The 18,367-nt window shown below is 41.6% G+C and overlaps 1 protein-coding gene and 1 long non-coding RNA gene across 3 annotated transcripts in view; one reads left to right on the forward strand and one right to left on the reverse strand.

The window, feature by feature from the left end:
* The window catches only part of LOC126267027 (uncharacterized), a 166,984-nt gene extending 153,417 nt beyond the window's left edge, over positions 1-13,567 (reverse strand). The window contains exon 1 of the long non-coding RNA XR_007548957.1: positions 13,040-13,567. This is a non-coding gene — a long non-coding RNA (uncharacterized LOC126267027). The remainder of the gene's footprint in view (positions 1-13,039) is intronic.
* LOC126267026 (CDAN1-interacting nuclease 1) overlaps positions 1-17,970 on the forward strand; it is a 136,728-nt gene extending 118,758 nt beyond the window's left edge. For both annotated transcript variants that reach the window (XM_049971805.1, XM_049971804.1), the window contains one exon: positions 17,475-17,970. The gene's annotated coding sequence lies outside the window, so the exon portion shown is untranslated. The remainder of the gene's footprint in view (positions 1-17,474) is intronic.
* The last annotated feature ends 397 nt before the right edge of the window (positions 17,971-18,367 follow it).

The following is an 18,367-nucleotide window of genomic DNA, read 5'->3' on the forward strand; positions in this document are numbered from 1 at the left end:
AAGCCGACCTCGGGGAAGATCAGTTTGGATTCCGTAGAAATGTTGGAACACGTGAGGCAATACTGACCCTACGGCTTATCTTAGAAGCTAGATTAAGAAAAGGCAAACCTACGTTTCTAGCATTTGTAGACTTAGAGAAAGCTTTTGACAATGTTGACTGGAATACTCTCTTTCAAATTCTGAAGGTGGCAGGGGTAAAATACAGGGAGCGAAAGGCTATTTACAATTTGTACAGAAACCAGATGGCAGTTATTAGAGTCGAGGGGCATGAAAGGGAAGCAGTGGTGGGGAAGGGAGTAAGACAGGATTGTAGCCTATCCCCGATGTTATTCAATCTGTATATTGAGCAAGCAGTAAAGGAAACAAAAGAAAAATTCGGAGTAGGTATTAAAATCCATGGAGTAGAAATAAAAACTTTGAGGTTCGCCGATGACATCGTAATTCTGTCGGAGACAGCAAAAGACTTGGAAGAGCAGTTGAACGGAATGGATAGTGTCTTGAAAGGAGGATATAAGATGACCATCAACAAAAGCAAAACGAGGATAATGGAATGTAGTCGAATTAAGTCGGGTGATGCTGAGGGAATTAGATTAGGAAGTGAGACACTTAAAGTAGTAAAGGGGTTTTGCTATTTGGGGAGCAAAATAACTGATGATGGTCGAAGTAGAGAGGATATAAAATGTAGACTGGCAATGGCAAGAAAAGCGTTTCTGAAGAAGAGAAGTTTGTTAACATCGAGTATAGATTTAAGTGTCAGGAAGTCATTTCTGAAAGTATTAGTATGGAGTGTAGCCATGTATGGAAGTGAATCATGGACGATAAATAGTTTGGACAAGAAGAGAATAGAAGCTTTTGAAATGTGGTGCTACAGAAGAATGCTGAAGATTAGATGGGTAGATCACATAACTAATGAGGAAGTATTGAATCGGATTGGGGAGAAGAGAAGTTTGTGGCACAACTTGACCAGAAGAAGGGATCGGTTGGTAGTACATGTTCTGAGGCATCAAGGGATCACCAATGTAGTATTGGAGGGCAGCGTGGAGGGTAAAAATCGTAGAGGGAGACCAAGAGATGAATACACCAAGCAGATTCAGAAGGACGTAGGTTGCAGTAGGTACTGGGAGATGAAGAAGCTTGCACAGGATAGAGTAGCATGGAGAGCTGCATCAAACCAGTTTCAGGACTGAAGACCACAACAACAACAACATCTTTCCTGTATTATTATGCCTGTTCAGTGACTTGAAGCTAACTTGGTTTATATCTGATGGTGATACCACTTTGGCTTAATCATATTTTTAATAACATAGGCTGCTTCTGTTTGTATCCGGTATGTTTCATTACATTTTTAAGCTCAATTTTTTAAATAAAATTCTAGTGAATCCAGCCAACACCCTTCAAGAATATCGGAGACTTTTGACTAGTTCTTTATTAGAAGCAATTTCTTCAAGAATTAATGACCAAATCTGCTGTGTCTTTTGGCCTCCAAGGATTTACCTTGGAAGATAAAATGTGGTGCCTTTCATACCCCTGAGCACAGTCTACACTTTTGGGCTTCTTTCTCAATATCCAACGCCTGCAGCTGCTTTTTAAAGTTCCCGACACCAGTCATTAACTCTACCATGAGTTCAATCTATATCCTGTCCAACCCCAGGATTACAAAACTTCTCTTGAAACATGGCCTCAGAATTGCTAGCTTCCCATGTTTTCGTTTTTGGATCTTAGTCCAATGTTCTGCATGCTGCCTGCTAAACCAGCTATGCGGTTTTGATTTTATCGTCACCTTAGTGATGGTTAGGACAGATTCCAGTCCAACAAATGAAGTTGTTGCACCTGTCATGGCCAGCCTATCAGCTTATTAAGTGCCACTCATTCCTCAGTGACCAGGCACCCTTCAGCAGCTTTACCCTGTTGCTTTCAGCTAACCTGACAAGGGTTTCATGGTTTCTACAATGATCTTTGGTCTCATCACAGATGCTGATGGAGATTTCAGAGCTGTTGGCTGTTTGAATGAATATAGAATCCATAATCCTTGCAGCATGTATGCATATTTTCCTCCATGCACAGGCTGATAGCCAGATATTTCTGCCTGGAATACCATGACCAGCTTCCCTAGAGAGATTACTCTCTCTAGACTGTACTCCATATACCCAACCCCAGCACCTTTATCTGTTTCTGACTCATCTGTAAACCAGACTATGTTTCCTTAATGAAATTGTGGTTTATTCTTCCACTGGTCCTAATGCCAGTTGTTACCTTGAAAGGTTTATTGAAGAAGCTGGAGGTTATTGTTTAATCAGCCAGCATAACCAGTCTTTTATTTACCACTTTCATTATACTGGTGTGATATTCTGGATGTTGTAAAGGTTTCCAGTTATTAACAGTTTTTAACCAGTATGCCCCTGCTGCTGTTACCACTGTCATAACCCAAAGATGTAACAGGGCCATGTCCAGCTTTACCTCCATCTGGCTTTTACGGCTAAGCAGGCTCGTCTGCACCTTCTTGAGCTCCAGATCAGCCACCTTCTGTTCCACTTTAGTCTACTACACTTTAGCCCCATAAGCTGTAATAAGTCTTATTATGGTGGTGTATATCTGGCACATACTCATGGGACTTAGACCGCATATGTACCAGAGGACATTCTAGTGCACATAAGAGGACCTTTCGCCTTGGAACAGTGTAGTTTCGCATCCACGGTTACCTCTAGATGCTTCACTGCCCCCTCTGCTGTTAGAATTTTTTCTAGAATCTCAGTCTCACAACTTTAATTGAAACAGGCTTTCAAGAAGGCTAGGATAAAATCTTTAGTAGTTGCTGATTTAACTAGTGCTTATGATGTTGAGTGGAGGAGGGGCATGTTTTGAAGTTCCTGAGAGTGATCGCCATAGAACTCCAGCTCACCTACTAAATAATATGCTTCCAAGACATCCTAGATATTAAAAAAAACAGTGTCCAAAGAACTCTGAAGAATGGATTCACACAGGAGTCTGCACTTGCAAAGTTATTTTCAACCTATGTATTGTAGATATTCTACAGACTAAAATCAACAAATTTGCACACATGACGACTTATCCAATACAGAAAATCCATAGAGGAAACTGAAAGAATATTCACAGATGATCTCCCAACTCTAAGCCATACTACCACCTGAAGTTGGGAAGCTTTACTACATGACGATAAGAGATACTGGAAAACCTGCCTGTATTCCAAGTGCTACATCTCCCAGAAACAAGATCTGCTGCAGAAATGTGAGAGATCACTTCCTCCTCCTTTGTCTCACTTAACTGATAATAAGACCTCTCCTGTTTAACAAAGACTTATTGACTAAGTAATAACATCTGATTACTGGTGATGAGGTTCAGAAAATGCATCAGATTAGGATGCAACTATTGATTTATTAGTACCCTTTTAGGTGACAGTTATGAAGTCGGAATAATGAAATCACCCCACAGGACTCTAATAACACCTTGCGTTCTAAAACGATTCATTTTAGGATGATATTTCTTACACTCACTCTAATGTTGAACTTTATTCACACATGTGCCCAAACACATATTTTGGCATCTTTATCTTAATGCACTGTTGCTCCGGGAACAGGATTTAATGTACCAGTATAGGGTTGGTGTGGCCTGCGTGGTGCAGTCAGGATGTTGACGTCAAGGGAGTTGGCTTGTTTCATTAATTATCATTAAGAACAGAATCGAGAGGGAGTAGAGCCTCCTTGGTTGCTTAGGTTTGGTAGTTCTGGTGGGCATAGGAAGAAGAGGAGCCTGACAGGGGTGCTGCCTGGTCTGTCCAGGTAGCAAGGTGGTATGGAAATTGGTAATTCTCTTTAAACCAGTTTATTTAACTTTAAACACATTTATATATGTGATGTGTCTAACCATTAAACCCACTAACACATGTATATATCTAGCTGTATCATCTGGAGCACCTTTGACTTTTATGCTCTTCTATTACAACTAAGAGATCAGAGCCACTTCGCATCTGATTCCTCTATTAGCTGTGCTACCATACAAACCTAACTCAGACACAAATGCAATTACCACCACTCATTCTGCCATCTATTTACTCAGTGGACACTTGGATTATTCCATAGGAGAAAAGTGCTTCTGTAACTACTTGTTCCTGTTAGCATCTGAATATGAGACACAACTGTTTTGAGACAACGGCCAACTGTCTTTGTTCAACACTAACAGTGAAAAGGTACATCAAACATTTGCTCCTTATCTGCTAGTAGAACCTGTGTCACTGAACTATTGTCTTATCATAGGTGAAGTTCTGTCGCTCCATCCACAACTGTCGTGGTCACACCTCGTAGCTGCCGCCCCTTCCGCTGCCTCCAGTTACTGCTTGATGCTCACTGATTACACATCTCCTCCTGTACTGGTCTGCACCTAAACTGCTCGATAGTGACTTTGATGCCCCTCTCTAAGTCCTTTCTCATTTTGGTCCGTGCTGTGCACCTGCTCTCCCCTTGTTTCTAACTTATTTTTTTTTTGGGCTCTGAGATGATTCCATGTCCATGTATGCTTCATTCTTGTATCCAGAGTTTCTAGTTGGGATTTCCCTACATAGAGTACTCGAAGGTTTCCGGTTCTGACAGCTGACCTGCCTCATGTTTACTCTTTATGCTGGTGTTACAGCACCTCACTTTCTCTCAGAGTGCCTGTACACCTGAGCACCTGCTCACCTGAGTCGTTAAGCAGAGCATGCAGGCATATCAGGCATATGTTTATCTTAGGTCTTGGCTGTAGTTTACATTTTGCTTGCGTAATACTACAGGAGCAACAGAACAGCCAACTCTGAATGACAACCATAACTGCCAGACTGCTTGCCCAAAACCAGAGAGGTTTCGCCACACTTTGCCACAGCTTACAGGGGCTATATTTGCTCTTCTAGTGAAAGAGTCACAGCAATGCCTCACACGTTGAAACTCTTAAATTTTCAACCTTGAATTCCTCATGTGTGAATCCAAGGAAACACACACACACACACACACACACACACACACACACACACACACATTTTTTTAAATTTTTTTTTTCACTGAAAGCAGATTGGTTTTATTCAGCATTCCAATACACAATAACATTGCACCCTTGTTTTACTACAACACCCTGCTTTCCAACATAACCTCCAATCAATGTGATGGTCTAATGCCACCTCACTGGGAGGATCTGTATGCCTGCATGGTACCACTCTACTGGTCTGCATTGGAGCCAACTTCTTGCTACATGAATAACCTCCCCATCATCCATTACTGCTTCCTGCAGAGTGCTGCATCCTTCATTGAGCCAAACAGATGGAAGTCAGAAGGTGCGAGATTTGGGCTGTAGGGTAGACAGTCCATTGAAGTTTTGTGAGCTCCTCTCAGGTGCGCAGACTTGTGTGAGGCCTTGTGTTGTCATGGAGAAGCAGAAGGTCGTTATTTCACTTTTGTGGCAGAGAACACGTGAAGATGTTTTTTCAGTTTCCTGAGGGGAGCACAATACACTTCAGAGTTGATCGGTGCATAGTGAGGGAGTACATCAAGCAAAAGTGTGGTGCTAAGACTTTACCAGCCAACAGTGCAACTTTGAACATTTTCTTCAGAGGAGAGGTGGTGTGATGCCACTGCACGGATTGCCATTTTGTTTTCGGTTCGAAGTGATGAACCCATATTTTATTGCATGTGATGATGTTTGCCAAGCCTTGTAACATGCAAGCAATTCTGCACAGATGGCCCTCCATTGCTCTTTATGGTCTTCTGTTAGTTGGTGGGGAACCCAGAGGACACACACCTTTGAGTACTCCAAATGTTGGACGAGTGTGCCAGCGCTACCAACAGAGATGTCCATTTGAGCAGTGAGGTGTTTGATTGTGATCTGTCAATCATCTTGAATGAGAGTGTCGTCACATTCCAACATTGCGGGAGTCACAGCTGTGTCCAGCCACCCAGCACACAGGAGATCGGACAGGTTTACATGACACTGTTGCAGTGATGACGTATGCCTTGTCAAATGACTCACCATGCTTTTGTTCCCTGCCATGTGTCTGTAGACATTCTACAAGTGCCTTTGAATATCTGCGATGCTCTGATTTGTGTCAAAAGAAGCTCAATGACAGCTCTGTGCTTGGAACGCACCTCCCTTACATACACCATTCTGAAGGGTACTGGTAGTGCTTTAACCTATCAGAGCTTCATGAAACTGTAAGAACTGAAACAGGAATATTCCATGGTGCCCCACAAGAAATTCCAATTTTTTTGTACTGAAACTGGCCAAGAAAAATAATGTGTTGCTGTACTTATTGAATACCTCTCGTACACATACATAGAAAACTTACCTATGGAACAGTCATAGAAGGAAAAAGGCGGGTATGAGTTTGAAGCTGTAACCACAATTAAATAAACAAGAAGATAAGCATTTGCAGAGATAGTAATTAGTATACAAAGGCCATTTCCATAAAACACATTCAGTTACTTCTATGTAAGCACTCGGTCTGGTATGCTGTCAGGTAAGATGAAAGCAGTATTGGATCTCTACAGACTTAAAAGGCTGACTGGCCTTTTTATTTCTATATACACTGAAGCACGAAAAAAATGGGAAGGACAAGTATATTCAAGTACAGAAGTATGTAAACAGGCAGAAGAAGGTGGTGCGGTTGGCAACACCTATATAAGACGACAAGTGTCTGGTGCAGTTCTTAGATCGGTTACTGGTGCTACAACTGCTACAATGGTAGGTTATCAAGATTTAAGTGAGTTTGAAAGTGGTGTTATAGTCAGTGCACAAGCAATGGGACACAGCATCTCCGAGGTAAAACATAAAATCGCTGACATCACCGCGGCTCGAATGAGATCCTGCAGGAATGGGACCGACGACGACTGAAGAGAATCGTTCAGCATGACAGAAGTGCAACCCTTCCGCAAATTGCTGCAGATTTCAATGCTGGGCGATCAACAAGTGATAGCGTGTGAACCATTCAATGAAACATAAGTATGGGCTTTCGGAGTCAAAGGCCCACTTGTGGACCCTTAATGACTGCATGACACAAAGCTTTATGCCTTGTCTGGGCCCATCAACACTGGCATTGGATTGTTGATGACTGGAAACATGTTGCCTGGTTGGGCGAGTTTCATTTGAAATCGTATTGAGCGGATGGACGTGTATGGGTATGGAGACAACCTCATGAATCCGTGGACCCTGCATGTCAGTGGGGGCTGTTCTAGATGGTGGAGGCTCTGCAGTGTTGTGGGGTGGGTGCAGTTGGAGTGATATGGGACCCCTGGTAGTTCTAGGTACGACTCTGACAGGTGACATGTACGTAAGCATCCTGTCTGATCACCTGCATCCATTCATGTTCATTTTGCATTCTTGACAGACACTGGCAATTCCAGCAGAACAGTGCTACACCCCACAGGTCCAGGATTGCTACAGAGTGGCTTCGGGAACCCTCTTCTGAGTTTAAACTCTTCCGCTGGCTCTTCTGAGTTTCAACTCTTCCACTGGCCACCAAACTCCCCAGACATGAACAATATTGAGCATATCTGGGCCGAGGGGGTTAGCCAAGCAGTCTAAGGCGCTGCAGTCATGGACTGTGCGGCTGATCCCGGCGGAGGTTCGAGTCCTCCCTCGGGCATGGGTGTGGGTGTTTGTCCTTGGGATAATTTAGGTTAAATAGTGTGTAAGGTTAGGGACTGATGACCTTAGCAGTTAAGTCCCATAAGATTTCACACACATTTGAACATGTTGAGCATATCTGGGATGCCTTGAAACGTGCTTTTACAGATTTATGGACAGCCCTGCAGGATTCATGCTGTCAGTTCCCTCCAGCACTACTTGAGACATTAGACGAGTCCATGCCACGTCACGTTGCAGCACTTATGTGTGTATATATATGTGTATGTGTGTATGTGTGTGTGTGTGTGTGTGTGTGTGTGTGTGGGTGTGGGTGTGTGTGTGTGTGTGTGAAAAAAGGGAGATCAAAAGATGTAGAAAATGCCATGCAGCAGTATACAAGTCATAGTAGAACAAGATAAGTGGAGATGTAATCAAACAGGATTATTAAATCATTACATTATACTGTATTTAGATAAGACTGTCACATCAGAAAAAAATACCTTCAAAAACAGAACATTACCTTTTTATATTGATGCACTTTCATGATACTAAATATAATTCATTGTTTCACCATGCTCTGCTTTTAAACACTTCACACACTTTATTGTATATAGTTTTTGCTTGAGAGTATTGTCGCAAAGGAGACACAATGTAGTAGTGGTCAGGGGATGCACTGTGAAGTGCGTGGTGCATTGTGGAATGCACTTGACTCCACCAAAAAGTGGGTGAAGTATGTAATTTGGCTGACATGTCATCTGACATACATGGGAGAAAAGAGGGTCTGGTCTTCCCAGCAGCTGCTTGCACACTTTTCTTGACTCAGAAGCAGCAGCATTTGCGGTGGATGACAGTAGGTGTCAGTTTGGTAGATCTCCAAGCAAGCAGCACAGCTGTTACAGCGTATCCACACGCACCTGCTCATGCACAGCGGTAGTGAATGGGTAGATCAAGGGAGCAGCCTCAGTGCCATGACGCAGACAGACAAGAACCACACATTGTGCATGGGCACTCAAGTTGCAAGGTCATTAGTTTTAACACCTGGCATGCAATACAGCCTTGTTACTACCATCTTGCTTTGTTATTGCATGTATGGAGCTACAATGCTCACTATCTGACACTGGTTGATTCCCATATCTGGTACTCTTTGAACTTCTTTGTCAGCTGCTGGTTTCTTGGCTGATGCAACAGAGTAAGATCTCATATAAAGTGATTCTTGGGGTTGTACTTTTAATTTATAAACACACCCTCTCATTATTCTGGGCTGAGATGAAAATACACCTTGATGGAACCACAATACCTGTCTCAACTCTTCCTTTTGATGCTCAATAAGTTGTATTATTTCATTTAGTTTCACTTGAATATTTGTAGCAACATCATTTACATTATTGTGTGACTTCACATCATTATCTTCCCCTCAAAATTATGGAGTCGCTACTACCACTCCTTTTTTTCACGCTACCAAAATGAAAGTTGGTGTACACATTGCCTTCACAGTCTTCATGTAAAATTCTTTTAAAGCAAATCTTCATTCTTTACACTAGCATATCCTCCTACAAAATCTAATTGGCGACATCTTTCTGTCATCCATTTGGTACCAAGGATGATTCTCATGCTTAAAAACAGAACATCAAAAACTGACTGCTGAAAATCTCCCAGAATGTGATACATCAACAGAACTTGATCTCTGATTGGCTTGCTTCAATTCTCAGGTGCCATTAAAATTCTTGAATATATTTACTGGAGACCGATGACCTCGCTGTTTGGTCTCTTCCCCCAAACAACCCAATATTTTTACTGGAAATATAAGTGTAGTTCCATGATCATGGAGTTCTTGAAATAACTTCTCTGCAATTGTACTCTCCTCCAAGCCAGAATCCAGTAAGCTGTCAACATGTGCATACATAGCAGTAACAACTGGTTTGTTGGTGTTGTTAGTACAGTGCTCATCTTTCCTTAATAAGCCTTCCATAATATCGTGTCCATTGTCTGTGTGCATTTTTTGTTATGTAATAGGTGACCCCATGTCTCCACATTCAGTTTGGTAGTCTGTTGCATCTAAAACTAAACACAGTTTTCCTGCGAATTCCAACATGGAACTACGTTATCATTTCTTTCCTATTGCAGCGATTGATGTCAAGTCTCATGGTCATCATTACTCTGAAATTCATGATATCCTTGCTCTCTATCATACTGTCACCTGCGATCTTTGACTATTTCACCGTTTCGATGCTGTCTCTGTTTCTCATGTCAGAATGATGGTCTTTTCTTGATGTCAAGAGCTTCAATTCACTGTACGATAAAATATATATTGTTGATGTTTTTGTATCTCGTGAGAGCTATTTTCTCACAGACATGCAGTGTTAATCGCTGAATAAGAATCTCTACACGGCCTGTGTCTTAAACAACCTCACCAAGATATCTGTTACAATTCCAATACTTTCGCAAAAACTCACAAATGGTAATGCCGTTGGATACAGTGACAGTGTCAGTAATTCTGACTTACCTGCCCGCTGTTGTTCAACAAACCAACATTTATTCAAGGAGGCTATCTGAAATTCAGTGAAACTGTTGTGACTATCAGTGACTCTCATGCCCTATGTTTGTGCACTGTCTTTCAAATTATGCACACAAATATCTATTTTTGTTTCTCTGGCAGCAGTGTTGAGAAAGAATGCTGAAACTGTTAAATGAAAGGAATGGTAGGTCATGCTTGACTTGGTTGATTTCACAACATTTGAATGTGTTTGTACTGGTGTCAACAGTCATGCTTGGTGCTGCACTCAGCAGAATGTGACATTTCTCTTGTACCATGTTACTGATTTTTTCTTGTAGCACAATATCACACGTTTGTTTAAAGTCAGTTGCTACATGTTTTCAACTTGATTGGCCAGATTCATGCATTGTTTCTGTGTGCCAATTACGATCTTAAAGAGTGCCTTCTTCTGCTGTGAACAATCCACCTTTACTTTCATGTTCGTGTCATGTAATTTTACTTTCCATTGAGACTGAATGTGACTTTAACAGACTCTCCATCTATGTCATGCTTCAATTTTAATTGGTCAGCCTCTGCTCTGATCGTTGATTGTGTGCCCCTTACTTCATTTATAACTTATTGTGCTTTCCTGTTAACATATCAACAACCTCTTTTCACAACTTATTTAATGGTTCTTGAAAAGGGGAGAAGTAAAAGGACTGTGGGTGCATTGGTGGAATAGAGGGCTGTGTGAAGCTGGAATGAGAACAGGGAAGGGAAGAGGTGGGTAAAAGGCAATGACTGATGAAGGTTGAGGCCAGGAGAGTTACAGGAATATGGAATATATTTCAGAGGAGTTCCTGCTTTGAAGCAGTCATGAAATGTAGAATATCATGTTGGGCAGCATGCTCAGCAAGCGGGTGGTCCAGCTGTTTCACGGCCACAGTTTGTTGGTGGCCATTCATGCAGACAGACAGTTTGTCGGTTGTCATGCCCAAATAGAATGCAGCACAGTGGTTGCAGATTAGCTTGTACATCACATGACTGATTCCACAGGTAGCCTTACCTTTGATGGGATAGGTGATGCTTGTGACCTGACTGGAATAGGTAGTGGTGGGAGGATGCAGGGACACATTTTGCATCTGGTCGATTACAGGGATATGAGCCATGAGGCTAGTGGTTGGTAGCAGGAGTTGTGTAGGGATGGGCGAGAATATTGTGTAGGTTTGGTGGGTGGCGGAGTACCACTGTGGGAGGGATAGAAAGGATAGTAGGTAGGATATTCCACATTTAAGGGCACAACAAGAGTTAGTCAAAACCCTGGTGGAGAATGTGCTTGAGTTGTTCCTGTTCTGGGTGGTAATGAGCCACGAGGGGAATGCTCCTTTGGTGGCCACACGGGAGACGGGGGGGGGGGGGGGGGGGGGGGGGGTACTTTGGTAGTAATGGGTGACTGGAGAGATAAAGCACGGGTCGTCTGTTTTTGTACACGGTTGGAAAGGTGGTTATGGTCTACAAAGGCCTCAGTGAGATCCTTGGTATATTTCAAGGGGGACTGCTTGTCATTACAGATATGATGGCCACGAGTGGCTGTGCTGTATGGAAGGGACTTTTTGGCATGGAATGGGTGGCATCTGTTAAAGTGGAGGTATTTTAGTGGCTGGTAGGTTTGATAGTGAAGTTTGGTGGCAGGAGGAACAAGACTTTTGGTCTGGCGAATACAGGGTTATAAATACAAAGTCAAATAGGGGTAATGCAGGAGTAGGTTTAATAATTAATAAAAAAAATAGGAATGTGGGTAAGCTACTACAAACAGCACAGTGAACGCATTATTGTGGCCAAGATAGATACGAAGCCCACGCCTACTACAGTAGTACAAGTTTATATGCCAACTAGCTCTGCAGATGACGAAGAAATTGAAGAAATGCATGACAAAATAAAAGAAATTATTCAGATAGTGAAGGGAGACGAAAATTTAATAGTCATGGGTGACTGGAATTCGAGAGTAGGAAAATGGAGAGAAGGAAACATAGTAGGTGAATATAGATTGGGGGGCTAAGAAATGAAAGAGGAAGCCGCGTGGTAGAGTTTTGCACAGAGCATAACTTAATCAAAGCTAACACTTGGTTCAAGAATCATGAAAGAAGGTTGTATACATGGAAGAACCCTGAAGATACTAGAATTTTTCAGATAGGTTATATAATGGTAAGACAGAGATTTAGGAACCAGGTTTTAAATTGTAAGACATTTCCAGGGGCAGATGTGGACTCTGACCACACACTATTGGTTATGAACTGTAGATTAAAACTGAAGAAACTGCAAAAAGGTGGGAATTTAAGGAGATGGGACCTGGATAAACTAAAAGAACCAGAGGTTGTACGGAGTTTCAAGGAGAGCATAAGGGAGCAATCGACAGGAATGGGGGAAAGAAATACAATAGAAGAAGAATGGGTAGCTTTGAGGGATGAAGTAGTGAAGGCAGCAGAGGATCAAGTAGGTAAAAAGACTAGGGCTAGTAGAAATCCTTGGGTAACAGAAGAAATATTGAATTTAATTGATGAAAGGAGAAAATATAAAAATGCAGTAAATGAAGCAGGCAAAAAGGAATACAAACTTCTCAAAAATGAGATCGACAGGAAGTGCAAAATGGCTAAGCAGGGATGGCTAGAGGACAAATGTAAGGATGTAGAGGCTTATCTCACTAGAGGTAAGATAGATACTGCCTACAGGAAAATTAAAGAGACCTTTGGAGAAAAGAGGACCACTTGTATGAATATTAAGAGCTCAGATGGAAACCCAGTTCTAAGCAAAGAAGGGAAAGCAGAAAGGTGAAAGGAGTATATAGAGGGTCTATACAAGGGCGATGTACTTAAGGACAATATTGTGGAAATGGAAGAGGATGTAGATGAAGATGAAATGGGTGATATGATACTGCATGAAGAGTTTGACAGAGCACTGAAAGACCTGAGTCGAAACAAGGCCCCGGGAGTAGACAACATTCCATTAGAACTACTGATGGCCTTGGGAGAGCCAGTCCTGACAAAACTCCTCCATCTGGTGATCAAGATGTATGAGACAGGCAAAATAGCCTCAGACTTCAAGAAGAATATAATAATTCCATTCCCAAAGAAAGCAGGTGTTGACAGATGTGAAAATTACCGAACTATCAGTTTCATAAGTCACAGCCGCAAAATACTAACGCGAATTCTTTACAGACGAATGGAAAAACTGGTAGAAGCCAATCTCGGGGAAGATCAGTTTTGATTCCGTAGAAATTTTGGAACACATGAGGCAATACTGAGCACACGACTTACCTTAGAAACTAGATTCAGGAAAGGCAAACCTATGTTTCTAGCATTTGTAGACTTAGAGACAGCTTTTGACAATGTTGACTGGAATACTCTCTTTCAAAGTCTGAAGGTATCAGGGGTAAAATACAGGGAGCGAAAGGCTATTTACAATTTGTACAGAAACCAGATGGTAGTTATTAGAGTTGAGGGGCATGAAAGGGAAGCAGTGGTTGGGAAGGGAGTGAGATAGGGTTGCAGCCTCTCCCCGATGTTATTCAGTCTGTATATTGAGCAAGCACTGAAGGAAACAAAAGAAAAAGGTAGGTATTAAAGTCCATGGAGAAGAAATAAAAACTTTGAGTTTCGCCGATGACATTGTAATTCTGCCAGAGACAGCAAAGGACTTGGAAGAGCAGTTGAATGGAATGGATAGTGTTTTGAAAGGAGGATATAAGATGATCATCAACAAAAGCAAAATGAGGATAATGGAATGTAGTCGAATTAATTGGGTGATGCTGAGGGTATTAGATTAGGAAATGAGACACTTAAAGTGGTAAAGGAGTTTTGCTATTTGGGGAGCAAAATAGCTGATGATGGTCGAAGTAGAGAGGATATAAAATGTAGACTGGCAATGGCAAGGAAAGCGTTTCTGAAGAAGAGAACTTTGTTAACATCGAGTATAGATTTAAGTGTCAGGAAGTCATTTCTGAAAGTATTAGTATGGAGTGTAGCCATGTATGGAAGTGAATCATGGACGATAAATAGTTTGGACAAGAAGAGAATAGAAGCTTTTGAAATGTGGTGCTACAGAAGAATGCTGAAGATTAGATGGGTAGATCACATAACTAACGAGGTGGTTTTGAACGGAATTGGGGAGAAGAGGAGTTTGTGGCACAACTTGACTAGAAGAAGGGATCAGTTGGTAGGACGTGTTCTGAGGCATCAAGGGATCACCAATTTAGTATTGGAGGGCAGCGTGGAGGGTAAAAATCATAGAGGGAGACCAAGAGATGAATACACCAAGCAGATTCAGAAGGATGTAGGTTGCAGTAGGTACTGGGAGATGAAGAAGCTTGCACAGGATAGGCTAGCATGGAGAGCTGCATCAAAGGAGTCTCAGGACTGAAGACCACAACAACAACAAAAACAACAGGTTTAATAGGGGCGGGGGTACTGATGTAGCCATCTTTGAGGTGGTGATCAACGTTGAGGAAGGTGGCTTGTTGGTTGAGGAGGACCATGGAAGTGAGTGGAGGAGAATATGTTGTAGTTCTAGAGGAATGTGGATAGGGTGTCCTCATTGTCAATCCAGATTATGATGAGATCATCATTGAATCTGAACTAGGTGAGGGGCTTGGGATTCTGGGTGGTTAGAAAGGATTTCTCTAGATGGTCCATGGATAGGTTGGCATAGAGTGGTGCCAAGCTGGTGTTCATAGCCATACCCAAGATTTGTTTGTAGGTGATGCCATCAAAGGAGAAGTAATTGTGTGTGAGGAAATAGTTGATCATTGTGACTAATGGGGGAGGCTGTAGATATGGAATTCAACGAGTGTTGGGAAAGGTAGTGTTTTAATAGTGGTAAGGCCATGGGCATTAGGGGTGGTAATGTAAAGGGAGGTGGCATCATTAGTGACGAGCAGAGCACCATGTGGTAAGGAATAGAAACTGTGTAGAGTCGGTAGAGGAAATGGTTGGTATCTTTTATGTAATACGGTAGAGGGTGGGTGGTAGGCTGCTGTATGAGAGCAGAGATTCCTCTGTGGGGGCACAGTAACCGGCCACAATAGGGTATCCTGGGTGGTTGTCTTTATGGACTTTATGAAGCACGTAGAAGGTAGGAGTGGGGGGAGTGGTATGGATGAGGAGAGAGATGGACTCCGGCGCAGGTTCTGGGGTGGTACTAAGGATTTGAAGAGAGACTGGACATCATGCTGGATTTCTGGACTGGGACACTGTGGCAAGGTTTGTAGGTGGATGACTCTGGCAGCTGGTAAAGTCCTTCTGCCAGGTAGTTCTTGCAGTTCAAAACAACGTTGGTGCAGCCTTTGTCAGCAAGTAGGATTGTAAGGTCAGGATCAGTTTTTAGATGGTGGATTGCGGTTCTTTCTGCAGGTATAAGAGTAGCTTGCATGTAGAGGGATTTGGGGAATGATGGTGAGGCAAGATTTGAGGTTAAGAAATTCTGGAAAGTTATCAGCAGGTGATTTGGGGCAGTGGGGCTAGAACACGGTTGAATGGAGGAGTGAATTGTGTCAGGCAGGGTTCAATATTGGTCTTTGGTTGAGTCTTATTGGTAGGGTTGGTGGCGAAAAAGTGTTTCCATAGTAGAGACCAGGAGAAGGAGAGTTCTTTAACAAGTCCTGCATGATTAAATCAGGGAGTGTGGCAAAAGGTGAGGCCCTTGGAAAGGGCTGATATTTCTACGGAGCTAAGACTTTTTGAGGAAAGGTTCATGACTGTGTTTCAGGTCTGTTTAGGTTCTGGATTCTGTAAGGAAGTGGGAGAGAGCGTTTGACAGTGGGGCAAATGTAGTAGTTCTGTAAGGCAGAGTTTGTCACTATGAAGGGATGTGGGGGAGGTTTGGAGGTTGTTGTAGACATGGTGGATAGTGGTAATCCATGGTGGGAGTTGGAGGTGTGCAGGTCAGAGTGATTTTTGATGTGGCATTGTGCATGATGCTTTAGTTCCTGGAGGGCAAGAGTTTCAATTTGTGATATGGGATCCAGGAATTAGAGATTGCATAGCAGGAACTTTGTACAGATGGAGAGAAGGTATTGCAAGGAAGTTTGGGCCTGATTGACATAGTTTTACACGGTTATGCCGTTGAGGGTTAAGGATTGGAAGAATCTGAACAGATGGAGGTCATTGTGGAAGGAGGTGTTCCAGCCAGAAATGGGTAAGTTGATTGTAAAGCCATTTGGGGGGATTCCATGAGCCAAGTAACAACACAGGAACAGTATGTGGGACTGGTTTCTGGCCAAGGATAAGGAAACTTTTGTGTATTGATGCAGATGGAAGGAGCAGTGATCCATGGTGGTGAATAAAACCTCATAAAAATATTTGAATGGCATAGAAATAGGAACGAAAAATTTGCAAAAATACAGGTCATTATTCCATCCTGGATTTTCCATTGTTTGATTTCACCTTAAACATTATTTGCACATGCGGCAGTACACTTATTACAGCACCTTTACCTTAATGACGTGCCGACTTTGAATGAGAACCACAACTGCCGCACTGCATGCCCAACATAAGCAACATTGTATTTGTTGTAACTAAAGAGGTCACAGCTCAAAGACGTATATTTGTTCTCCTAACAAGAGAAGCACTATTTCTTGTTATACATCATAAATGAGAGCAAAATGGGTTCAGCAAATACCACCAGGAGTACAAATTAACCTGTAACACGATTGCTAAACAGCAGGCTTCAATATCCCGTATCTATGTGGGAAGCAGCAAGTAGAATCCACACAAGCTATTGAATATGCAGGGGCTTTCTTTTCAACTTGAGAGGGCAGTGCAGTTGTAATTAGAGTCTCCAGACCGACTCCGGATGCTGTTGACTGAACTGAAAAATTATATGTTATAAACTATTGTACCACTAATGCAAGAGGTGTGCACTTTGTTTCTTTGTGTTTTTCATTACAACTGTTGTTTTATATCTGTAACATGTGTTACCATCATCCTGCTATGTGCTAAATGAATAAACAATTTGAAGGGGACAGGTAGGAGCTGTTAAACTAGTGTATAAAACGACAATGACAAACCAAAATTTGAATGGAGATCAGACAGTGAGCAGCTGCTCAACATATCTGTAGAAGATAGGTAAGGAAGCTGTTGAAATATCATGTAAAAGGTCAACATTAACATGTCTGCAAACTGTAACATCCAGAATTTATTAGTTCACCAAGTCAGCTTGAAAGATCAAAAAAATTTTCTTTGTTTTTGAGTTTGAGGTAACATCTTGTGTATAACCTATGAAGTAAATTCGTTATTTGTTATGAAGAAGAATATAACTAGTAATTAAGGAGACTTAAGAATATCTACTCTTTATGACTTAAAGTCTGAGTCTGCATTGTTTAAATTGCTCAATTACATCTTTTCAGATTGCTTCTCAGTGAAACTTGTTGTACAGTATGGAGCATATGAAGAAAGAGGTTGCAACATCTTGATCTGGTTGTGTCATCAAGTTTGTACTGGTTATGCCACTTAAGATTTTGGCACAGTACATGAAGAAGCAAACTTTGTATCCTATATTTTCCAAGCCAGAGTAACTCACTACAAACTGAGTCAGTTATAACATTGCATTCTGCCAACTGAAAATTTTAAACCATAACATGGAAAGAAGCAGATATTTGTTAATATATTGTTTGTTCCTAGAGAGTTTTAAAAAATTTCTTTCATTTGTTTACATCATTTTCAGTTTTATTTTTCATAGCTCTAACTGTGGACATTTCTTTCAGTAATTCAGTTTTATGTTAGATCCTTTCTTGTACTTATTCTGACATGGTAATGGGAGCAGTTGTAAGAAAGTGGTTGAGTATTGTGAACTTAGTGCCAGTGTCAAAAAATAAGTGATTAATAAATACAAGGCCAAATGCAGTATCGCGTCTTCCTTAATATATTTATTATCCAATTCACATAATTAAAAGCCATTTGATATGCAAAGGCTGCTAAACTTTGTAGTCAGTCACTTTTTATGACAGTAACTTAGATTTAATCACTCATGTAATACCATTAAAAAGCAAAGCTGTACTCAAACCAAAGTTTGGTAGTCTTTACTAGACATAGTCTTGCTGGACATGGCATGCCCTTGCCTTCCAACTTCTGAACGGACTTGTTTTTCAATTCTATGTAAAATTATGGTTACATGGAACCCAAGTCAAGGTGCAGCTTGACATTTCTCACATGTACAAAGCCAGTATGAAAGAAGTGATAGGTCAAACCCCATAACTGTGGATCATAATGTAACAGTCACTCAGCATCTGATTGAACTGTT

Source organism: Schistocerca gregaria, chromosome 4 (genome assembly GCF_023897955.1).
Source record: "Schistocerca gregaria isolate iqSchGreg1 chromosome 4, iqSchGreg1.2, whole genome shotgun sequence".
NCBI classification, from domain to species: Eukaryota; Metazoa; Arthropoda; class Insecta; order Orthoptera; family Acrididae; genus Schistocerca; species Schistocerca gregaria.